Raw genomic sequence first — 21,751 nt, forward strand, 5'->3', positions numbered from 1 at the left:
GGCTCGAACCTACAAACTGAGGACATATTTATTTTTAACGACTAGTACTAAGGTTTTTTTTAATATATAAACTTTTTTTTTAAATTTTGAGTAAAAACACTTCAGAATTTTTAAGGACAATTTTTGTCTTCCCAGGTGGGAATTAAAGGCACTCTAAACGAGTGGTAAATGGATCATAGGAAAATATAAGGGTAGATCACAGTAATATCCGAGGGTCAGCCTACTGAAGGATCAATGTTCTAGTCTCAGAGCATATTAGATCATGTTCTTTCTCTCTAGCAAAATTAATATCCACACAAAGTCCCAGATTCTAAGAATATGGACACACAATTACCCATTTAATGCCATCACCATCTTCCTGAGAGATTCTGTAAGGAGCAGAGAGGGTGGAGGAGGGTGTAATTTCTCACCACTCCAGAGAATCCTGGGAATGAATAGTATGAACACCTCCTGGTCTCCAGCAACAAGTTGCTTTTCGCTGCTGGGATTGAGTGAAGAAAGAATAGGAGAGCAACACTTTCCGCCCTCGTCTGCTGCCTGAACACAGCAAGTGTCAACATTCTGTATATAAACTGCCATGCGGTTGCCAAAATGACCATTCAGCTTACATTTAAAGCCTATTGGCTTTAACTACTTGAGTGTATGGTCTGATAGGCAAAGAAATAACTTCTTATTCTACACCCGCATTTGCTTGGTGGATGAAGGGTATGGGATGCAGAGGCAGCCCCGAGGCACCTTAAGAGAGCAGGACCCAGGAATTCACAACTCCTGAGAATTCTAGTGGTCTAATGATGAAAATGCCATGTTTCCCATTAGCAATTTGAGTTGTGACAATTCTACCTAAATTTTTAAAAATGTTTTATTTATTTCTGAGAGAGAGAGACAGTGTGAGCAGGGGAGGGTCAGAGAGAGGGAGACACAGAATCTGAAGCAGGCTCCAGGCTCTGAGCTGCCTGTCAGCCCAGAGCCTGATGCGGGGCTCGAACCCACGAACTGTGAGATCATAACCTGAGCTGAAATCAGACGCTTAACCGACTGAGCCACCCAGGAACCCCAGTGTGACAATTCTATCTAGACAAGATAGTTTGCAATAGCTTCATGTTCATATTTTTTGACCTATCAACAAATATTTTTTAACTGAAATTATTTCTAGTAAAATTTCTAATTCTGCTATTTATCTCTTGAAAGTTTATCTCATGATTGTTTTTGGACAGTGGACATTCTGGAGACTTTTATGTGTAGCCAGGTTGGGAGGGATCTGCATTGTGTTCACTACTCAGAGTCTTACTCTGCATTCTTTTCTTGTTCCTAGAAGATTTTCTTGCCATTTTCATAAGCCTATAAACTTTTCGAGCCAAGAATGTCAGTAAAGTTGGTACTTTCTCTTCTTGCCCCACTTAATGCTCCTTTTCTTTTCTTTCTTTGGTCTTCCACCAGAGGGCATAATAAACCTATCTAATACACAGCCAGGCACGGACGTTTTTAATGCATGAAGTGAATCTTTTTGAATTTGTTTAAAACGGTTCTAATGCCATTACTCTAAGGCACTGTGATAAAGAGTAGGGTCTCTGCAGCCAAACTTTCTCAGATCCCAGCTCTGCTAGCTATGAGCTCTGACCCTGGGAAATGCCTTCTCTAAACATCAGGGTTCTCATCCTTGGAAACTGAGAACCTCCTGCCTCACAGGCTTGTGGTGAGGATTACCAGAGTATAGACACCTGCGTCAAGCACTCAGCACCCTGCCTGGCTTGTGGTTAAGTGTTCTGGAAGTGAGAATTGCTAGGAAAGTGTATGCAAATGGCAGCTCTCCTGATCTAGGAGCAGCTACCTGGAGAGCATCAAAGAGTTGAGAACAACTAAATAAAGCTAACTATTACCATTTTGGAGTGTCTGGTGGTATGTGCCAGGCCCTACTTATATGCATTATTTCCACCCAGGAGATAGATGAAAGACAAGTCTATGTCCATTTCTTCATTGATCCATCCCCAGGGCTACAACACTGCCTGCACATTGGAGGTGTTCAATATGTAGGATTTTTTGTTTTTTGTTTTTTTTTAAATTATTTAATGTTTATTTATTTTAAGAGAGAGAGGCAGACAGAGTGTCTGTAGGGGAGGGCAGAGAGAGAAGGAGACACAGAATCTGAAGCAGGCTCCAGGCTCTGAGCTGTCAGTACAGAGCCCAATGAGGGGCTCAAACCCACGAGCAGTGAGAGCATGACCTGAGATGAAGTTGGACACTCAACCAAGACTGAGCCACCCAGGTGCCCCTCAATACATAGGTTTTAAGTGAATGCAAGATGTTTTTATTAACCCATGTTCACAGGTAAGAAACCAGGCTCAGCAGTTGTGTACATCTCCTACCATCACACAAGTAAGTGGAATATATCTATAAACCCAAATTCTATCCAAAGCCTATCTTTTTTTCCATGGGGTTTTCTTACTTTAAGAAAAGGTGAGGGGTTTCGAGGGTTGAGGAAAATGAACTTTGGTGGAATCTCATAACTGAACTGCCAGGCTGTGTTCTTATACCATTTTAGCAGGGAGAATGGAAGACGTTCCTTTCAGTAACACTTTTTGAGGATTCTTACCTCCAGAATTTAAACGGTGCTTAGCAAAAAGTCAACTTAGCAACAAATCACTTATTCCCAAGCAAGTCTAGCAAATATTTTAACTCATGTTTTCCCTCAAGCATTTTGCAACCTATTTTCCATAACTGAAATGGAATAAACAAAACACAAAGGAAAAAGAACTTCAAATGCCTGAATATACTTACATTTTACTTTACAATTTTTAATTATTTTTATTGAGATATAATTGACATATGTCATTATATTAGTTTCAAGTGTACAACATAATTTGATGTTTGTATATATTGCAAAGTGATCGCCCACAGTAAGTCTAGCCAACTTTCATCACCACAGCTACAGGTTTTTTTCTTGTGATGAGAACGTTTAAGATTTACCCTCTTAGCAACTTTCAAATATACAAAACAGTATTATTAGCTGTAGTCACCATGCTGTGTAGTACATCCCCATGACTTATTTATTTTGATATCCTTCACCCATTTTGCCCGCCCCCCTTACCCTCTACCTCTGGCAACCACCAATCTATTCTCTGTATCTAAAGCTTGTTTTTGGTTTTGGTTTTGGTGTGTGTGTGTTTTTCTGTGTGTGTGTGTGTGTGTTTTCTTTGTTCTCCCCCCCCCTTTTTTTTAAGATTCCACATAGGGGTGAGATCATACAGTATGTATGTTTCTCTTCCTGGCTTATTTCACTTAGCATAATGTCCTCAAGTTTAATCCATGTTGAGGCGAATGGCAAGATTTTTTTCTTTTTATGGCTGAATAACATTCTCTTTTATACATACATTTCATTGTACATATAATTTCTTTCTATTTCTCTATATATTCTTTATAAAGAAATATTGTCATTGATGAACACTTTGGTTGCTTCCATGCCTTGGCTATCGTAGATAATACTGTAAGAAATTTGTAAATGCTGAATTTACATTAAACTTTACCTTTTGGAGGGCACAGTGGCGGATCCACAGTTCACTCTCAGTTTGTGTTTGTCGAGTGCCTGTGTGCGAGAGGGAACAGAAAGAAATAACTAAGTATTCTCGTCCTTTGGTATACCACGTGTGGTCTGCTGGCCAGCAGCACCCAGAAACCTATAGAAATGTGGAGTCATTGTTCAGACCTACTAAATCAGCATCAATATTTTAATTAGATCCCCAGGTGATTTATGAGCACATTTAGTTTTGAGAAGTACTATTCTAGCCAATGTGGTTAATTGTGAAAAACAAATAATTGATTCCCATTAACTACTTAATTAATCACATGTTATTGAGTTGTTTCAAAATGCAAAGAACTGGAAGAAAATTTATGCTAGGCACTATGAAACTTCAAAAATGTTTTTGAGGTGAGGAGGGAGAACACTGTGTAAATGCGTTAAAAAATAATACAAACCTTTAGTGTTCCTTTTTCAAAGCTTGGTACCCATCATACCAATTTAGGGTAAGTTTCTCCAATTTTACGATATGATTTATTATGTGGATTACTTGTATGAAAGTTTTGATTTCCTTTTATTTATGGGTTTATGTAGCCTGAAGTCACTTAATCATCAATATTACGCTTACACTATGTGTATGAATCATCAAAATGTGTTTCTTAAATCCAAGGTAGAGATGGATGGCCAAGCTTAAATTCATGGAACTGTCATTCTTTGTAACAGATATCTCATGTTCAGTTATACAACTTTTCTGCCCATGAAAAGGCAAAGAAATCCACAGTGATTATATATAGATTTCAGCTATGTGTAAATATGTAAAAATATCTCTGCCTGTGTATATAATACACAAATGCACGTATTATATATATTATAATGTATACATCTATAAATACCACTTTAGTGGTATTCAATATACACAATGTATTTTATATGTAATGCCACTAAATGTGGACAGTTTTTAGAAAATTTGTAATATCACCTTATATCTTTCCATAAGTTTGTAGGCACAATAATTTGTTATAATAAAAATAGACATATTTGTCTTTATAAATACTTTAAAAAGTTATAACACAGCAACAGCTCTGAAACATTTTGGTACATTTATTTTTTTCCTGTTTAGCATTTAATCATCTGTATAGTCCAGTACTATTAACAATTGTTAATGAACTAGGAATAGTAATAGCAGTAAAGCATGATTAACAAACACTTTAATTAAATTATCCATACATATCTTTTTCATCAGCAAAATTGCACTCTTTCTTTTTAAAAAGTGAACTTGATTACCATCCTTCCATAAGTCATTTATGCCTCTCCTCCTTGAAATGAACTCATTTGTTATATAGAATGTTTTGATTAGATATCTCTGAAGTTACCTAGAGTTCAAAACCCAAATGGTAGTGTTTCTTTCCCTTTAAATCTCTACGAGTTGGCCCAGAATCATAGACTTTATTTCTCTAGTGTTCTGTCCTTACTTCAAAATCTAATTGAATAAAACACCAGCATTGGTTAGCTCGTTGTTTGCTTGAGGACTCTCTCCCTCCTACTCAATGAAAAGGGAAAGACACAGAGCAACAGCTGCTGCAGTGTGTTCACCTGAAAAAAACTGGCTTTAGCCTTCTATTTTATATTTACTTCCATAAAGTGGGGGCTTTATTCTACAGAAAATAGTGTTGTACTTGTTTATGAAGACAGCTGTGCCCACTCGGTCTTCCTCTCTCCCTCTTGTATATTATCATAGATGCTGAGTCCATAGAAACTAAAAGGGATCTTTGGCATGTTTGGTAATTATTGAAGCTGTTTGAATATTCAGTCAAATTGAGGCATTTCCTCAATAGGCATGGAAAATATTTAGGAAGCAATATTTTTATTATATATATATGTTTAATACATTCCTGTTTTATTTTAGTTGAACCTGATTTCACTGTAGTATGGAATTCATATTCAAGTAGTTTGTCTGACTATTCAATAATATCTGTAAGAAAAGGGAACACCAAACATAAGGAAAGGCACAGTTGGATGTTATTTTTGTCAGTGAAATATGTTCCGTGGGAATTTGATCTCTGAGGATTGATAAGGGAAACATTTTCAAAAGATTTCTAACAACTGATTTTTCATGATACTCAAACCAATAGCAGAGCAGAATGAACATTTCCACTAATGGTAAGACTACTTTAAGAGCTTCTTGGGGTGCCTGAGGGGCTCAGTAGGTTAAGCGTCCAACTTCGGCTCAGGTCATGGTGGATATTTGAGCTCAGAGTTGGTTTCAGCAGTGCCTATATATTTGTTTGAGTTTATTGTTTTGGACCAATTTTATAGTATGTGTTTTATTTGTTTTAAAATCCATTGTCATATGAGGTGCTTGGGTGGCTCAACAGGTTAAGCATCTGACTTTTGATTTCGGCTCAGGTCATGATCTCACAGTGCATGAGTTCAGGCCCTTTGTCAGGTTCTATGCTGAGAGCATGGAGCCTGCTTGAGATTCTATCTCGCTCTCTCTCTGCCCCTACCCTGCTTGCATTCTCTCTCTCTCTCAGAATAAATAAACTTTAAAATAAAATAAAATTCGGGGCGCCTGGGTGGCTCAGTCGGTTAAGCATCTGACTTCGGCTTAGGTCATGATCTCACGGTTTATGGGTTCAAGCCCCACATCAGGCTCTGTGCTGACAGCTCAGAGCCTGGAGCCTGTTTTGGATTCTGTGTCTCCTTCTTGCTCTGACTCTCCCCTGCTCACACTGTCTCTCTCTCTCTCAGAAATAAATAAAACATTAAAAAAATTTTTTTTAATAAAATAAAATTCATTGTCATAAAGGGAGTCATGATGTGCTCTTTTAATTTTTTTTAAGCTTTATCTACATTTTTTTTTTCTTTTTCAGTCCTGACATAATTTATTTGAGAATTCCCTTTTGTCTTTAAGAGCCTGTTGAAAAAATTTTTTTAATCATTTAATCACTGTTTTCAGATAATCAACTTTAAACTTTTGGGGCTTTTCCTTTGATTTCTATCTCAATTTCTGCTCCTGTCCTAACAATTTCCATTCTTTTATGTCTTTGCATCCCTGCCACTGTTCTGGTTCTATATTCTTGGGTTAAATACATAAATAAATTGTAATCTTGTTTTTTTTAACATATGCAATGAGACAATATATTTTCAGTTTTTCAACCTCTCAGTAACCTCTTCTGGAACCAGTAAATAATACTAGAATCAAATCATGAATGTTCATGTACCCCCTGATGCCTTGAAGCCCCTTTAAATCTCAGAAGATAAAATGTGTTTGCCTCTAATATAAAAGTTGCATTATCTTGTTGTTTAGTTATATTCAAACACTGGAAAATACTGTATGTGCAGGGATAGAATGGAGATATGAGATTTATTTAAAAGTGCCTATTTTTAATCCTCACAAATGGACCAGTTCTTTACCACATTACTTGGGGTAAAAAAGAAAACTTCAATAGTTGAGCATCTCTAGATGTTTAAATAAGGCTTGTAGAATAGTTTAAAAGTATATGTCACCTCAAAAGAAGGTGGAAAATGCTACTAATAAGTATGAAATGATCGGACGCCTGGGTGGCTCAGTCGGTTGGGTGTCCGACTTTGGCTCAGGTCGTGATCTCACTGTTTCTGAGTTTGAGCCCAGCATCAGACTGTACGCTGACAGCTCAGAGCTTGGAGCCTGTTTCCGATTCTGTGTGTCTCCCTCTCTGTCTCTGCCCCTCCCCTGCTAGTGCTGTCTTTCTCTCAAAAATAAATCAAAATTTTAAAAAAAGTATGAAATGCTTATTATGCATAGCATATCTACATATATATTACTAGTATGAGTTCTAATATATAGTTCCAAAAAAGTTAAAATACACAATTCTAATGACAATTCTTTATTTGTTTTGTTTTGTTTTCACATGTAACTTTTTAATCAGCTCTGTGAAGGGCATCCTAAATGCTAAGTGAAACACAACAGAATATTTTTCTTCCAGTATTAAAGAAAAGGACGTTCACAACTTCTAAAAGCCTCTGTGTATCAGGGTGGTGACCTTGAATAAAAAACAAAAAAATAAAAAATAAAACCCCGAAACCACCTCTAATCACATTATTGCAGCTGCATTTAGAAATTGGTTCCTAACCACGATAAACATTGTACACAGGCTTTTAAAACGGCCCTAAATACACATCATTTGGAAAAAAAAGTGACCAAACATTTCTTTGCCATAACCGGTAATCCTGAGAGGCCAAACTGAAAAACTGGTAAAAGGAAAAATACCCAGAGACTCCACAAATGTCCCAAGATTTGTCTTTAAATGGGAGAAAAACTTTAAAAGACATATGGAACTTTCTAAAAGGTCTTCGTAGCAAGGTACCTTGGGAGCTCAATTAAAAAATAGAAGTTGATGTACTAAAACAGATTTTGCAGTGCGGCTCCAAAAATCTTTATAAATACAGCCATTTGGAAGGAGGATCCTGGGTCAGTAGTTTTATTCCTTGTGTATTTACATTAGCTGCATATGCCTCATCTCAGTTGTCGTAATTGTCTCTGTAATTTCCTCCTGAGTAGCGGTCATAACCGCCCTGGCTTCTGCCACTGTAGTCTCTGGTCCTTCCATATCCATACCCATATCCATACCCATACCCATACCCATATCCATATCCATACCCATACCCATACCCATATCCATATCCATATCCTCCAGGCCGACGGTCATATCTGCCACTCCCATAGCCGTGGTCCCCACCTGCAGAGTAGCTGTGACCACACCCATGGGCCCCAAAGGCACCCCCTCTGGCTCCCCTGGCTGACTGCATGAGCACATGGATCTGGCGACCATCCAGAGACTCTCCATTCATGGCTCTCATGGCATGTGAGGCATGCTCTGGGTTGGTGAAGGTCATGAAACCAAAATCCCAGGATCGCTGAGTCTCCCGGTCCTTGACAATGACCACTTAACAAATAGGACCGAAGCTGCTGAAGTGGTCTTCCAGAGCCTGCTCATCGGTGTTGAAATTGAACCCTCCCACGAAAAGCTTCCTTTCTTCCGAAGACTTGGCAGTGAACTGCAAGTTAAGCGAAAGGAGCAGAAAAACAGTTACCGCCAGAAGAAGAGAGACTGGGAAGAATGCCGTGTGGGAAGACGCTTGATAAAACTAATGATAATTCCTTAGAAAGACTCTTCATCGAAGCAAGTCTCTGCGATACTATCCTTAAAAGTGTCTCTGCTTAGGAGTGCCTGGGTGGCTCAGTCGGTTAAGCGTCGGACTTTGGCTCAGATCATGATCTCATGATTCATGGGTTCAAGCCCCGCGTTGGGCTCTGTGCTGACAGCTCAGAGCCTGGAGCCTGTTTCAGAGTCTGTGCCTCCCTCTCTCTCTGACCCTCCCCTGCTCACGCTGTCTCTCTCTCTCTCTCAAAAATAAATAAAACTTAAAAGAAGAACACGTGTCTCTCTTTAATTTTGAGTTATGTATAGGAGGACACAAAGTAGAGGGAGCCTTCTCTGGAGCAACTCAAGAAAGTCTAAGGACCATGAAAACAGTGTGAAATGCCTGCCCGGGGAGTCTGATATCCAAGAAGCAAAAGCCAATGAAAAAACATTGTGTCAGATAACACCATCATCCACTGTAGCATATGATTCAGTTAAGTTGTACCCAAGAAGAATAGAATGCAAAAGTCATTATCATGTGAACATCACAATTTTATTTGCCTTAGAATTAACCAAAAAATTCTATATAAACTACAATTATTTCTCAGCATTAACTTTCTCGTATTCTTTTCCTCCTGTTTATTTAGTGTAGGGAAGTGGTAATTTCCAGACTTGGGTTTGGAATTTGGGCTGCAGAAATGAGTGAGAGACGGATCTGTCTTCTCTATTTTGGTTTCAAGTAGGTAGGTTTCCTGAGGTAACAGTTGTGTGCTTTCCTCACAGCCTAGTTAACTTCGTAGATGCCTAGGTTTGAGGAATCAAGACTCAACTAAAGACAAATTGTGGTTTGTTTTCCTTTCATCTATAATGTGTTTCCTTGAGGTGAGTTGGGTGTGAATATTTTCACTTCACTTAACAAATAAACTGTCAACTGAATTAAATACTTTTTTCTTTAGCCAGTACATTCTGCCCAGGTAGGAAAACCTTCTAGAATAAGCAAATTATTATCAAAAGGGTGCTTGTGGGGGTGCCTGGCTCGCTCAGTTGGTAAAGCATGTGATTCTTGATCTCAAGGTTGTGAGTTCAAGCCCCACATTGGGCATAGAGCTTGGTTTAAAAAAGAGGGGCGCTGCCTGTGATTATTTAAGCTTGGTATTAAGCTGTGAGGGCATGGTCCATACTTTTCCACTGCTGGGGAGTAGGTGCTTTTCCCATGGACATGGCTCAAAATACCTAATGGTCTAATTCTTATTGTTTTGATATTTTCCTATATTTCATGCAGCCACTTTCCTGAACAAATTGGCATTATGTATCAGTTTACCTCATGGCCCTTCCTATGGCTTTCTGAGGGGACTCTTGTCACATTAGTTATATGTGTACTGGCATCTCTAAGAGTGAATTATTTTTTCCATCTTTCAGTATCCTGTTCACATATGTTGTTTGAGGATTTATTCCCCCCAATCCTGGCCTAATGTATGATTCCTTTAATTAAAAGCTTTATTCCTATGGACTTATCAAATGAAAGCACTACTTACTGGGATCTAGCACATTCTGCCTGATAGTCTATACCAAGTGCCAAATATAGCTTTCACTGAATTGAACTGCTGTAAGAATAAAACATTCTGCAGAATACATAAAAAGTCTCTTTCTCCACAGATGTGGAATAGATCTGCATCAGCAGGTGAAAAGCTAGTTAAACAATCATCATAAGACCGGAGTTTCTGACAGGATGCAATCTTTAATGTTCTCCAGTCTGATTAACCTTCCTTCATGATTTGTCTGGGTATATAGCCACTTATACCAGACATATCTGCCATGAGAATTTTTCTATTTTACTTTCAGAAATGAGAATAATCATGGCAACTGACATAATTGGGGACCTTTTCTGTGTTAGGCAGTAAGCTAAGCATTTTACATAGTATAGACTCATTTGAACCATTTAACCCCCTTTTCCCCTCCAAAAAGCCCCTCAAAAACTGGTACTTTTTTGACTCTCATTTTTAAAAAAGTATTTATTTATTTTGAGGAGAGCACAGGCAGGGGAGGGGCGGAGAGAGGGGACAGAGGATGAAAAGTGGGCTCTGTGCTGTCAGGCTGACACAGCAAGCCTGATGTGGGGCTTGAACTCACAAACTGGGAGATCATGACCTAAGCTGACATTGGACACTCATCTGCCTGAGTCACCCACGTGCCCCTTGATTCTCCTTTTAAATATGTTTTTCTTGTGGCTCACAGAGGGTAGATAACGTAAGTCCAGTTGTATCCGATTCCTAAGACAGTACCGTTAGGTTTGATACCCTCCCACCAACTCTATCCATGTTGGGTACCCACAGTCTTTGTATCTTGCTCCCTCTCTTCTCTGCCTTTCTTAATATAAACTATCTACATCTACATAGAAAGGTTTACTTTGACAGTAAATATCACTATAGATTTAAGTCAAAGGGTCTTGTCTTTGGAGAACTCATACTTTTGGTCTCATCCCTAATGGAGGTAATAGATCTTGTGGAATAAATTTTTGGAATTGGTGAGAAGATATTTTAGGAACAGGAACCTCGCTTGATGCCTCTGAAATCATTCCCCATAGATGTCCATCTCCTTTATCTATGACTAAGACTGACCTTTATAAAGACTACTGGTTTCTTTGCTCTCTACTCCTGGGGCCATGAGTGCCAACTCAGTTGAAAAAAGAAAATAAAAGAACTCAGGCTACATATGACACAAAAGTGAGTCATAGGAAGAAGATGATAATGTATCTATTCCCAGATGACAATTATATTTAGGATAATCTACTTTTCATCAAAATACAGGGTTCAGACAGAGTTATTTTTTATTGCTTTTTCAAAATACGTTGTAATTTACTTCAGAAATTTTTTCTGATAGCTTTTTGACAAAATTTTAAGACAAATAGGCATGTCAGATAAGATGGTATTTTAAAATGTGCTTTAGCATCATGTAATTGGTTTCCATACTTTCACATATTTACATGTAAGAACTATGTGTCAATTTAGGAGAAATAATGTCTATTTTTCATTTTTCTGGAGTTTTCATTTTATACCTAGTCTATCTCATATTTTTAAGTGCTCTCCCAGTCTTTCTTTAAATTCATTCAAAATGTGATTAGTATAATCTTTTGCTACAAGACATTATTTATTTAATAACTTTTACAGGGCAAAAGACTGCCAGGTGGAAATAATTGAAGATGCTGAAATATTGAGCATATTATTAAAAGTGACAGATTTATTCAGGCAGATTGAATAATGCAAGCATGAATGAGATCTGTGCATATTATTATGAGAAAATACATCTTTGAGTAATTCAGACCTTAGTTATCATTAAAATTGAAAGAAAAATAAAATTATGTTAACATCTTAGAATACTCTTACTTAGCCTGATTTTCTCTTATGATTATAATGTAATAACAAAAATACATTATTAAATACTTTCATTTATTATTATTATTTTCTTTAATGTTTTATTTATTTCTAGGAGAGAGAGAGAGAGAGAGAGCGAGCAGAGGAGGGTCAGAGAGAGAGGAAGTCACAGACTGAAACAGCCTCCAGGCTCTGAGCTGGCAGTCAGCACAGAGCCCGACGCAGGGCTCGAACCCACGAACCGCGAGATCATGACCTAAGCGAAAGTCGGACGCTTAACCGACTAAGCCACCCAGGCGCCCCTCATTTATTACTTTTAAGTGTTCATTAAGATCACATCGTTAATCACAACAGTCAGAATTTGAAAATACTGAATAAGTAGATAGACCAAATATTATCCACAGGCATTATATAAAACAGATTGAGTCTAGTAATTTAATAATCTGCCAAATTGTGTTATTTTTTTCTTCCTGAATTTTGAGTATTTATTTTTAGGGCATATGTTTCCAGTTGTTAGAAGTGACTACATATTTCTCTTTTAAAATGTTCTTCTAATATTAAAATTAGTTTAAAAGATAAAGATGATAAAAAGCTTTTAACATAAGTACTAGAGTGTGCTGTTTAGATGCTTACAGGGAAGATTATTAACTTGATACAAATTGACCTTTACAAAATATTTACTTCAAAATACAGAGGGCTGGGGGAAAAGTAGAGAATAGAGGCTGGCAGAATAGAGGTTGGGAGAATGCAGCCCCAGTGAGGTCATACATCAATCATTCATTCATTCAGGAGTTTATTTTGTACAAGTTGCCAGATTCTGTTAGGCCCAGGAGATTCATCTATGAAGAAGGCAGATAGGGGTCTTGTTCTTACAGTACCTACAGCACCACATCTGTGGGGAAAACAGAGAATTAAGCAAGAATAATCAAATGTGATGTATTTTATAGATCATTATCCCCACCATACCTGAGCATGCATACAAATATCAAGGAAGCTGCTATAGACTGAATATTTGTGTCTCCTGAAATTTATATATTGGAATCTAAACCCCAGTGTGACGATATTTGGAGATAGAGCGTTTGTGAGGCGATTAGATCAGAAGGGCAGAGTCCTTGTTAGTGCCTTTATTAAAGAAGGCCCCAGGGCCCCTAGGCCCTTCCACCATGTGAGGATAGTGAGAAGAGGCATCTATAAACCAGGAAGTGGGCTCTCACCAGACTCCAAATCTGCCAGCTCCTTGGTTTTGGACCTTTCAGCCTCCAGAACTGTAAGAAATAAATTTCTGCCACCCAGTCTATGGTATTTTTGTTATAGCAGGCATAACAGACTAAGACAGAGACGTAACCTAGTGTAGGGAGAAGTCAGAAAGGCCTTCCCTACATCTGAGATTGAAGAACGTATTGGAGTTAGATAGATAGAAAAGAAAGAGGAAATGTTTTCTAGACAGAGTATGTTCAAAGGTCAGAGGAAAGAAAGAGCAAAACGGTAAGAGGAATAGAGAGTGGTGGGTAAGGCTGGGCACTCATTTTCCAGTTCCTTGATGGGCGGGGTGTGGGGGAACATGGTTCTGGTAAACTGCATATGGGATGCATTCAAATGCCAATGGCAACCTTTAACAGAAAGGTTTAAACAGGAAAATGGTGAGGTTAGATTTGCTCTTTTGATCTATTTGCACTGCCTGCTTTATGTAGAGTAGATTAGACTGTTTATTGTTGTAAAAATGAGAGTAAAAAGAAGCCAAAAGAATAAGCAAAGAAAAAAATTTTTTTTCTCTTCCAAGAGGAAGAGAATGTATGTTCTAGGATGATGTTTCTATGGATGATCAGAACGTATGTTTCTAGGATGATCAGAAATTGGATTCAGCTTTTTATTTTTCACTTGAAATGTTAGGTGTCAAAAAAAACAACGATACGTTGTGTGTAACCAGTCACCATATACTAAACTTAAAACTTTTTTGATACCCAATGCACTATGAATACAAAGAAAACTAGAGTTGAGTTAGTCAGTGATTATTAACAGTTGGTGATTTATTCCTTTAACAAATACTTTATTTAATGTTTTCTCTATATCCAGTGTTGTTCTGGGCTCAGGATACAGAGTGAACGAATGGATGTGGTGTCAGCCCTCAAGGAATGTGCAGACCATACATTCTGAATCAAGAGGTTTATAATTTAAAAATGTTAAACTCAGCCTTATAGCTTGGTTTATTGCAATGGCCTGGCCTGCTTGCCATTCTTCATAGTCCTAAAATCTTTAGCCACTGAGCCCATCTAACCTCTAACTCCACGCCTGCATTCCCTTCTTCCCTTGGAGTCAATCATGCCACATGTTGCAGGAGGGACCTTCGTGCTGGGCATTGAGGACCTCGGGTCAGTAACTCTGTCTTGCTGTGCTCTTGCTCTGTCCTTGGTATCCTGAGTCCTGTTGAAGGGATTTCCTGGTTTGTACTTGAAGGATTGGACCCCCACCTTTCCCAGTGCCTTGGCTCTCTGTCAGTGGTCAGTTTTCACCACTCTGGCAGACACTCTGGATGATAACCATGATGATAATGATATTGATGATGGTGGAAGCTGGAATAGCAATTATGTAATACAAGCTTATACTTATCAGCAGCTATTACCTTCACTCATATCACTTGGCTCATATCACTTACAGTTTAACGTTTTGTCTTTGAACACATCTCTTAATTTTGGTTCTGCTTTCCAGGCTTATGGATCGACATGTCCATTCTGGAGGAACAGTACATTAGGCTCAAGTTATTGTCCAGTGTTAAATGATAACGAGTTACTATTTCTTCTAATGGACAGTTTGTTTGGTTTGGCTTGGTTCCAAGCACTTTTAAAATGTAAACATTTAAAAATTTTTATCAGTGGAACCTTAAATAGTCATTTCTATAATTCCACAGTTGCTAAGGTTTTAAAATTTTAGCACATTTTATTAAGAAAATTAAATTAGGGGTGCCTGGGTGGCTCAGTTGATTGGATGTCCTACTTTGGCTCCTGTCGTGATTTTGCAGTTCGTGGGTTTGAACCCTATGTCAGGCTCTGTGCTGACAGCTCAGAGACTGGAGCCTGCTTGGGAGTCTGTGTCTTCCTCTCTCGCAGCCCCTCCCCGACTCTCACTCCGTCTCTCTCTCTCTCTCAAAAATAAATGAACATTAAAAAAAAAAAAAGAAAAAATAAAGAAAACTGAATTAAGCCTAAATAGTTAGAACCTATTCAGTATCAATGCTCCTAGTTTAAATATTTAGAAATTCATTAGTTGCTTAATTCGTCACTAAGTACTTATGGGACAATGGCTGTCTGACCGGCATTGGCTGGGCTGTGTTCAGGAGATGCTAGTCCTTCTGGTGAGAACTAACACCCAACATCTCATCTGCTGACCAGACAAACCACGCACCATTGGCTTGCAGGCTTATAAATGGCCTGTGGAGGTGATTTAAACCAATCACTAAATGTTTCTAAACAGGTAGCATAGTGCGTTATATACTTGCAAGTACTTTAAAAATTATTAAGCTCCCCCCCCCGCCAATTGCTACTTTGGGCTTCTGTATTTTTACCATGTCCTTGTCCAAAATACTGTTTCCCCTCTCTCCACACCATTGTTTGTCACTTCTTTTCATCGCTTAAAACATAATAATTTAAGGGGAGCCTGGGTGGCTGATTTGGCTAAGCAACTGGCTCTTCATTACCACTCGTCATGATCTCACAGTTCATGGGATTGAGCCCCACATCAGGCTCTGTGTTGAGTGTAGGGCTGCTTGGCATTCTCTCTCTCTACTCCTCCCTGCTCACAATACATTTTCTCTCTCTCTCAAAATAAATAAATAAATAAATAAATAAATAAATAAATAAATAAATGTTAAAAACACAATAATTTAAAACTTATTTATAACAACTCAATCAACAGATGCATTCGTTTACCACCAACTCTAGCTATAGTGCTGATAGACTTGAGAGATACTTCGAATTCCCCTTCTACACACTCCAGGTCAAAAGCCATCCTGTGTTGTGTGTTTTTGGAGAGAAAAAGTTTAAGACGTGGTGTTTTGATTTTTAGGAATTTATAGAAAGATTTGAGGGATATGAATAATATATGTGAAATAACAAATAGTACATGTGTACCTAAATGTTGAATTTTGAACAATTCTGAGATTCTAGGAAGAGGAAAACTAACAGGGACTCCATCTGGGTAGAGGATGTTGGGACACTAGGAGTGAGAAGGATGCAGATCAGGGAAGAGATAAAATGTGGTCTGGAATTTGAGAGATGGAGACCATGATGGGAAGGAGATATTTTCTGGGCAAGAGAGGGAAGTGTATGCAAGAGAGCAGGGGAGAATGAAGGAGTAAGAAGTCTGTTCATAGGAATGAGCACCTCAGGTGCAGCACACTAGTGGAGAATATGTATTGCGAGTTTATTGGAATATTAAGTTGGATACTTTAAGGCCCAAGTATGAAAGACTCTGGAAACCAAGCAAATGATTTAGGTAAACACAGAGGGTGTGAGACAGATCAATGTTGATGGCTATGTTCAAAGAAGGTGTATCACGCAGTGATAGTTCAATAAATACAACCAGGAAGATTGCATTTGGGAGCCATTCTCTTTTTTCATTTGGATCTGCTCAGAAATCCTGTGTATATACACACACACCCTCCATGCAGGGAAAGAAAAAGAGCAAAGATGTCATTAAATAAGAATCAGGTATTAAGAAGAATCCGTGGCAGCCTTTTTTTTTTTTTCATACAGAAAGATTTCTCTTTCTGCCTTATACATTTTTTATCCATAAGTCTTCAGATTCTGGTTGCTTAAAAAAATTTCCTACAGTAAAGACTTTGATAAAAGTATAAAAGGCAGGACAGATGTTCATTTTCAGCAAAAAAAAAAAAAATGGGACCAATGATGTACCATTCTCAGAAAACCTTTTGCTCTTTTCTATGCAACCTATTTAGTATCAGAAAGGACATGGCTAATATATCAGAGGTCTTACTACTACATGATGATATCCTTTCTACATGCAGAGAAAATAACTTTGTAACCATATTCATACCAGAGACCTTAATCTCTTTGGGATTCTTTAAAAGACTGTGCTTCACATGTGATGAGGCGTCTAGCATGCCATGAGCAACTCTAGAATGTCAAATGCCATTGATTAGATTTGTGCAGTCCAGATGTCAGTTACCACTCAACAAATTGAACATAATATTGTTGAAGCTCATGACAAAGAAGGAAGGACAAAAGGGATTAATTGTCAATTAGGATCTGAGGAAAACATTTGTTTATCGTTACTCACATTTTTAAAGGTTACTTAGCTACATTTTAAACGTCTGGAAACATTAAGCCACCCTTATTTCTTTTAAAAAATGATGACAATAGGAAATTATGACTGTAAGAAATATAACTTTAATTTAATATCTTGACATGCGTGTATACTGTAGTAATAAAATTCTAATTTTTACTAGAAAGAGACAAAGGAAATAAATTGCTGTTAGCCAGCAGCCTACCCCTTTTGTGTATTAAATGATAATTCATACACATTCAACACTGGTGAGAACATTATTCACATAATGGCTAGTTTTACAAGCTTCTAAATTTTAAAGCAAGGTAGAAAACTTGAATAGGATTCAGGGGAGAACCAGACATCTGCATTGTTAGAATATTAATAGATAAATCCCAAGAGAGGAGACTAAAGAAGCTAAAATTACTTAATCTGGGAAAAAAAATTTCAAATATGTGATATTTTCTCTAAGAACAGAATAAGGAAAAAAAAAAACCAATAGCTAAAAAAAAATAAGGATTTTGAAGTAGATATCCTCCTGGGGCACCTGGGTGGCTCAATTGTGTCTGACTCTTGGTTCTGGCTCAGATCACGGTCTCACAGTTTGTGAGACGGAGCCCCACATCTGGCTCTGTGCTGACAGTGCAGAGCCTGCTTGGGATTCTCTCTCCCTCTCTTTCTGCTTCCTCCCCCCCCACCTTGTGTGCTCTCTTTCTCTCTCAGAATAAATAAATAAACTTTAAAAATTGTTTAAAAAAATCTTCCTTACAATTAGTTCAACTAGACAGTTAAAATGTTATCCTTTTTTAGAGATATTTTAAAGTAGGATGGAATCATGTTCATACATTTATTCATTCAACAAGTATTTATTGAAAAGCAACTAATATACAAGATAGACAAGATCCTTGGTCTCTTAGATCTCACATTATAGTAGGGGAAATAGACAGTAACTAAACTAATATGCTAAGAATTTCAGATCTTGGGGCACCTGGGTGGCTCAGTCCGTTGTGTCTGACTTTGGCTCAGGTCATGATCTCACAGTTCGTGGGTTCGAGCCCCGTGTCTGGCCCTGTGCTGACGGCTAGCTTAGAGCCTGGAGCCTGTTTCAGAGTCTGTGTCTCCCTCTCTCTCTGACCCTCCCCTGCTCATCTCTCTCTCAGAAATAAATTTAAAAAAACATTAAAAAAAAAGAATTTCAGATCTTAGGAAGTATTGTGAAGAGAACAAAACAAAGCAATGGGAAGAAAGTGGCCACACCGGGAGTTTGTACTACAGACTGGGTGAATTAAGGCTGTCTCTTTTGAGGTGGCAACACTGGCACTGGGACTTGATGAGAGGGAAACAGCCATGCAAAATCTAGGAGAAAAGCGTGTAGGCAGGGTGAATGGCAAATGCAAAGGCCTTGAGGTGGGCTTGAACCCAGGAGACTCCTGGGAGGCAGAAGGCCGGCATGTGCTGAGAACAGGTAAGGAGGAGGAGAGGCGGGAGGGGTGAGATGGCTGAGGCCGACTCTGCAACCTGTCTGCTGTTCCAAGCCCAGTGGAAAGCTACGGGGTGGCTGCGGGGCAGAGAAGTAGGATCGGTAGCCTTTTCGGTTTGCTTCACCCCTGCGACTTGACACTAGCAACCCAAGTGCTGTTTTTTAAAAAATTATTTTCTTCCATAGAAAAGAACTTATTCTAAATTTAGATGTAGAAGCATTTAGTTTTCCCATTAAATTCAGTATCCTAAAAACAATGTCTTAGTCTATTAAAGAAATGTTGTGTCTGAAAAGACTACAGGAATCTGGCTATCTTGTAGGCGTATTTGGATATCCTTTCTACATACCAGTCCAAGACAGCATTCTCCATCTATTTCCCATTGCTTTCAGATAAGAGAGAATATGATTTTGGCATTGAATTTTCCTTTATGAATAACACTAAACATTAAATTGAGTAAAACTACTATGTTTTATGTTCAGTGTAAATTTGTTTCCTAGCCTCATGTATTAAATCTGTACTTCCTATGTGGGAAAGTATGGATATGAATAATCATTTAATAGAGGTAGAGGAAGAAGAAAGGGATTAGCAAATATTGGTACTTACAATCTCTCTTGCACACTCTCTACAGCTTCACATAAAATACCAAGAAAGAGTGACTCTCCTGAGGTCATGAGGGGGTACGTGGATTGGAACCCTGGAATCTTGAATTCCCTGATATCTCATAGACTTTTTGGAGCAAGTCAAACCTCGTCCCTGAATAAAGACTTTCTACATGATCCAGTCTTTAAAACTCCATAATAACTTTGGTTTTTGTTTCATGAGTCTCTTCCTATCATAACGAATTTTTTCTTTAATTATGAGAAATAGATTTGTGTTTTACTCCCACCTTCACCTCTATTTACCTAAATGACATTTATTTCCAGGCCTCCTTTGGGTGCTTGAAGAGATTCAGTTAAAGGACAAAGAATGTGACCACATTCACTACCATTCTTCTGATTTATCATACTCTGAGGAAGGACAAGAAAGTCAGAGCCACTCAATAGACTCTTGATATGATCCATTATTCCTTTCTCACTATTCTTTAAGCTTTTGTCATATTTACCATTTCCCCCTAGGGCTTACAATGGTTATTTATAAATAGTAGATTTTTCAGCACATTTTGTTGAGGAAATGAGTATGTACTGACATTTGACATGAAATTCTTAGTTATAAAAAATAACAAGACCACCGAGGCGGACGCAATGACTGAGGCTGATGTGAGTCCGAAGGCCTACCCCCTTGCAGATGCCCACCTCACCAAGAAACTACTGGACCTTGTTCAGCAGTCATGTAACTACAAGCAACTTCGGAAAGGAGCCAACGAAGCCACCAAAACACTCAACAGAGGCATCTCTGAGTTCATCGTGGTGGCGGCAGACGCTGAGCCTCTGGAGATCATCCTACACCTTCCACTGCTGTGTGAGGATAAGAACGTGCCCTACATGTTTGTGCACCCCAAGCAGGCCCTGGGCCGGGCCTGCGGGGTCTCCAGGCCAGTCATCGCTTGTTCTGTCACCATCAAAGAAGGCTCACAGCTGAAGCAGCAGATCCAGTCCATTCAGCAGTCCATTGAAAGGCTCTTAGTCTAAACTGGTGGCCTGCGCCCCCTCCTCCCTGAGTCCTCCCCCTGGGGGTGTGTATCATAGCTTCTGTGTTAGCATGTAGTACCTCCAGCTACCTTCTCTTGTTAATATTATAGTACTAAATCTGGGTTTTGCATTTTTGTATTATTTTACAGGTCGTTATCCATATATTAATCCCCCACCCAGCCCAATCTCCCATTCTACCCTCTCTGCCACCTTATCCTCCCTTTTGAAAAGTGAACTGATGCCAAGAATAGGCGGAGACAGAATGGTGACACCATTCAAAGGCAGGGAAGAGCCAGGAGAGAGCTCTGGTTCGAGTTTTCAGGCACTAACTTCCCGTCATATGCAGGACATGATGGATGTAAACACTGTTCACTTTGTATCCCTTGTGCCTGGTGTACACAGTCATTCCATACGTGTTTGCTCTCTGTGGGGATCGTGTCACGTTTGGGGAGAAAGCATGTATCTTGTGAGGTTGTTAGGTGTATGTCCAAGTGTCATGGGCTAATCTGCCCCTGCCGTTTGCCTTGGTAATGTGATGTTCCCCCTCTCCCCCCACTCCTAACCTAACCGTACCCCTGAGGGACGCAGGGCAGCAGCATACCAAAGCTGCAGAATTCCAGAAGCTGCCCGGGCAAGTTAGACATGGGGCGGTTGACCCAGGTCTTGAAGGAGTCCACAGTGGCAAGAAAAAGGAGGGTCAGCTGATGCTGGAATGAAGAAGTCTGGGTGAGTCCTGGAGGCCTGACTGGAAGCTACAGCAGGGATGCTGGTGTCCAGGAAACGTCCTCGCTGNGGATAGTGCTGGTGTGCCATTCTTGTGAGCATCCTAATAAAGAAATATATTCATAAAAAAATAACATAGGCTCTTATCTTCTACTAGAAGAATAATAGTAAATATTTATTCTATTTCAATGTCAAGAGGTACTGACACTTTTTGTGGTATCTGACTTAAAGGCACTATTTATGTATATAACTTATTACCAAAAAGGACTTGAGGAAGCTTAACAATAATTCAATGAAGCAAATCGGTAAAAATGATGGGTATCTTCTGGGTACCTGGCGCAGAGGATGTGATGGGGGTGCCAGGATGGATGTGGCCCTTCTGCACCCCAGGAGCTCACTGCCTTCTGGAGGCTAGCAACTAACTATAACCATGCGTTCAGTTCTGCAGAGATAATCTCAGCAAAATGCTCTGATATCATAAGAAAAGATGCATGCAGTGAGACCACAAAATCATTACAACTCTGATAAAAGAACAAGAGTCCTGCATTGGGTGGTGACAGCTATTTGAAAAACCTGGGCTTGGGGCGCCTAGGTGGCTCAGTTGGCTGAATGTCCGACTTCAGCTCAGGTTATG

General features: G+C 38.9%; 2 pseudogenes across 1 annotated transcript; one reads left to right on the forward strand and one right to left on the reverse strand.

The window, feature by feature from the left end:
- Window positions 1–7,988: 7,988 nt before the first annotated feature.
- Window positions 7,989–14,365, reverse strand: LOC144241562 (RNA-binding protein 3 pseudogene; annotated as a pseudogene).
- Window positions 14,366–19,993: 5,628 nt separating this feature from the next.
- LOC144241467 (NHP2-like protein 1 pseudogene) lies at window positions 19,994–21,154 on the forward strand (annotated as a pseudogene). The gene is made up of 2 exons (XR_013338079.1): window positions 19,994–20,438; window positions 20,544–21,154. The product of XR_013338079.1 is annotated as an NHP2-like protein 1 pseudogene (transcript).
- The last annotated feature ends 597 nt before the right edge of the window (window positions 21,155–21,751 follow it).

The sequence above is a fragment of the Crocuta crocuta genome, unplaced genomic scaffold (assembly GCF_008692635.1).
Source record: "Crocuta crocuta isolate KB4526 unplaced genomic scaffold, BGI_CrCroc_1.0 scaffold25, whole genome shotgun sequence".
Classification (NCBI taxonomy): domain Eukaryota; kingdom Metazoa; phylum Chordata; class Mammalia; order Carnivora; family Hyaenidae; genus Crocuta; species Crocuta crocuta.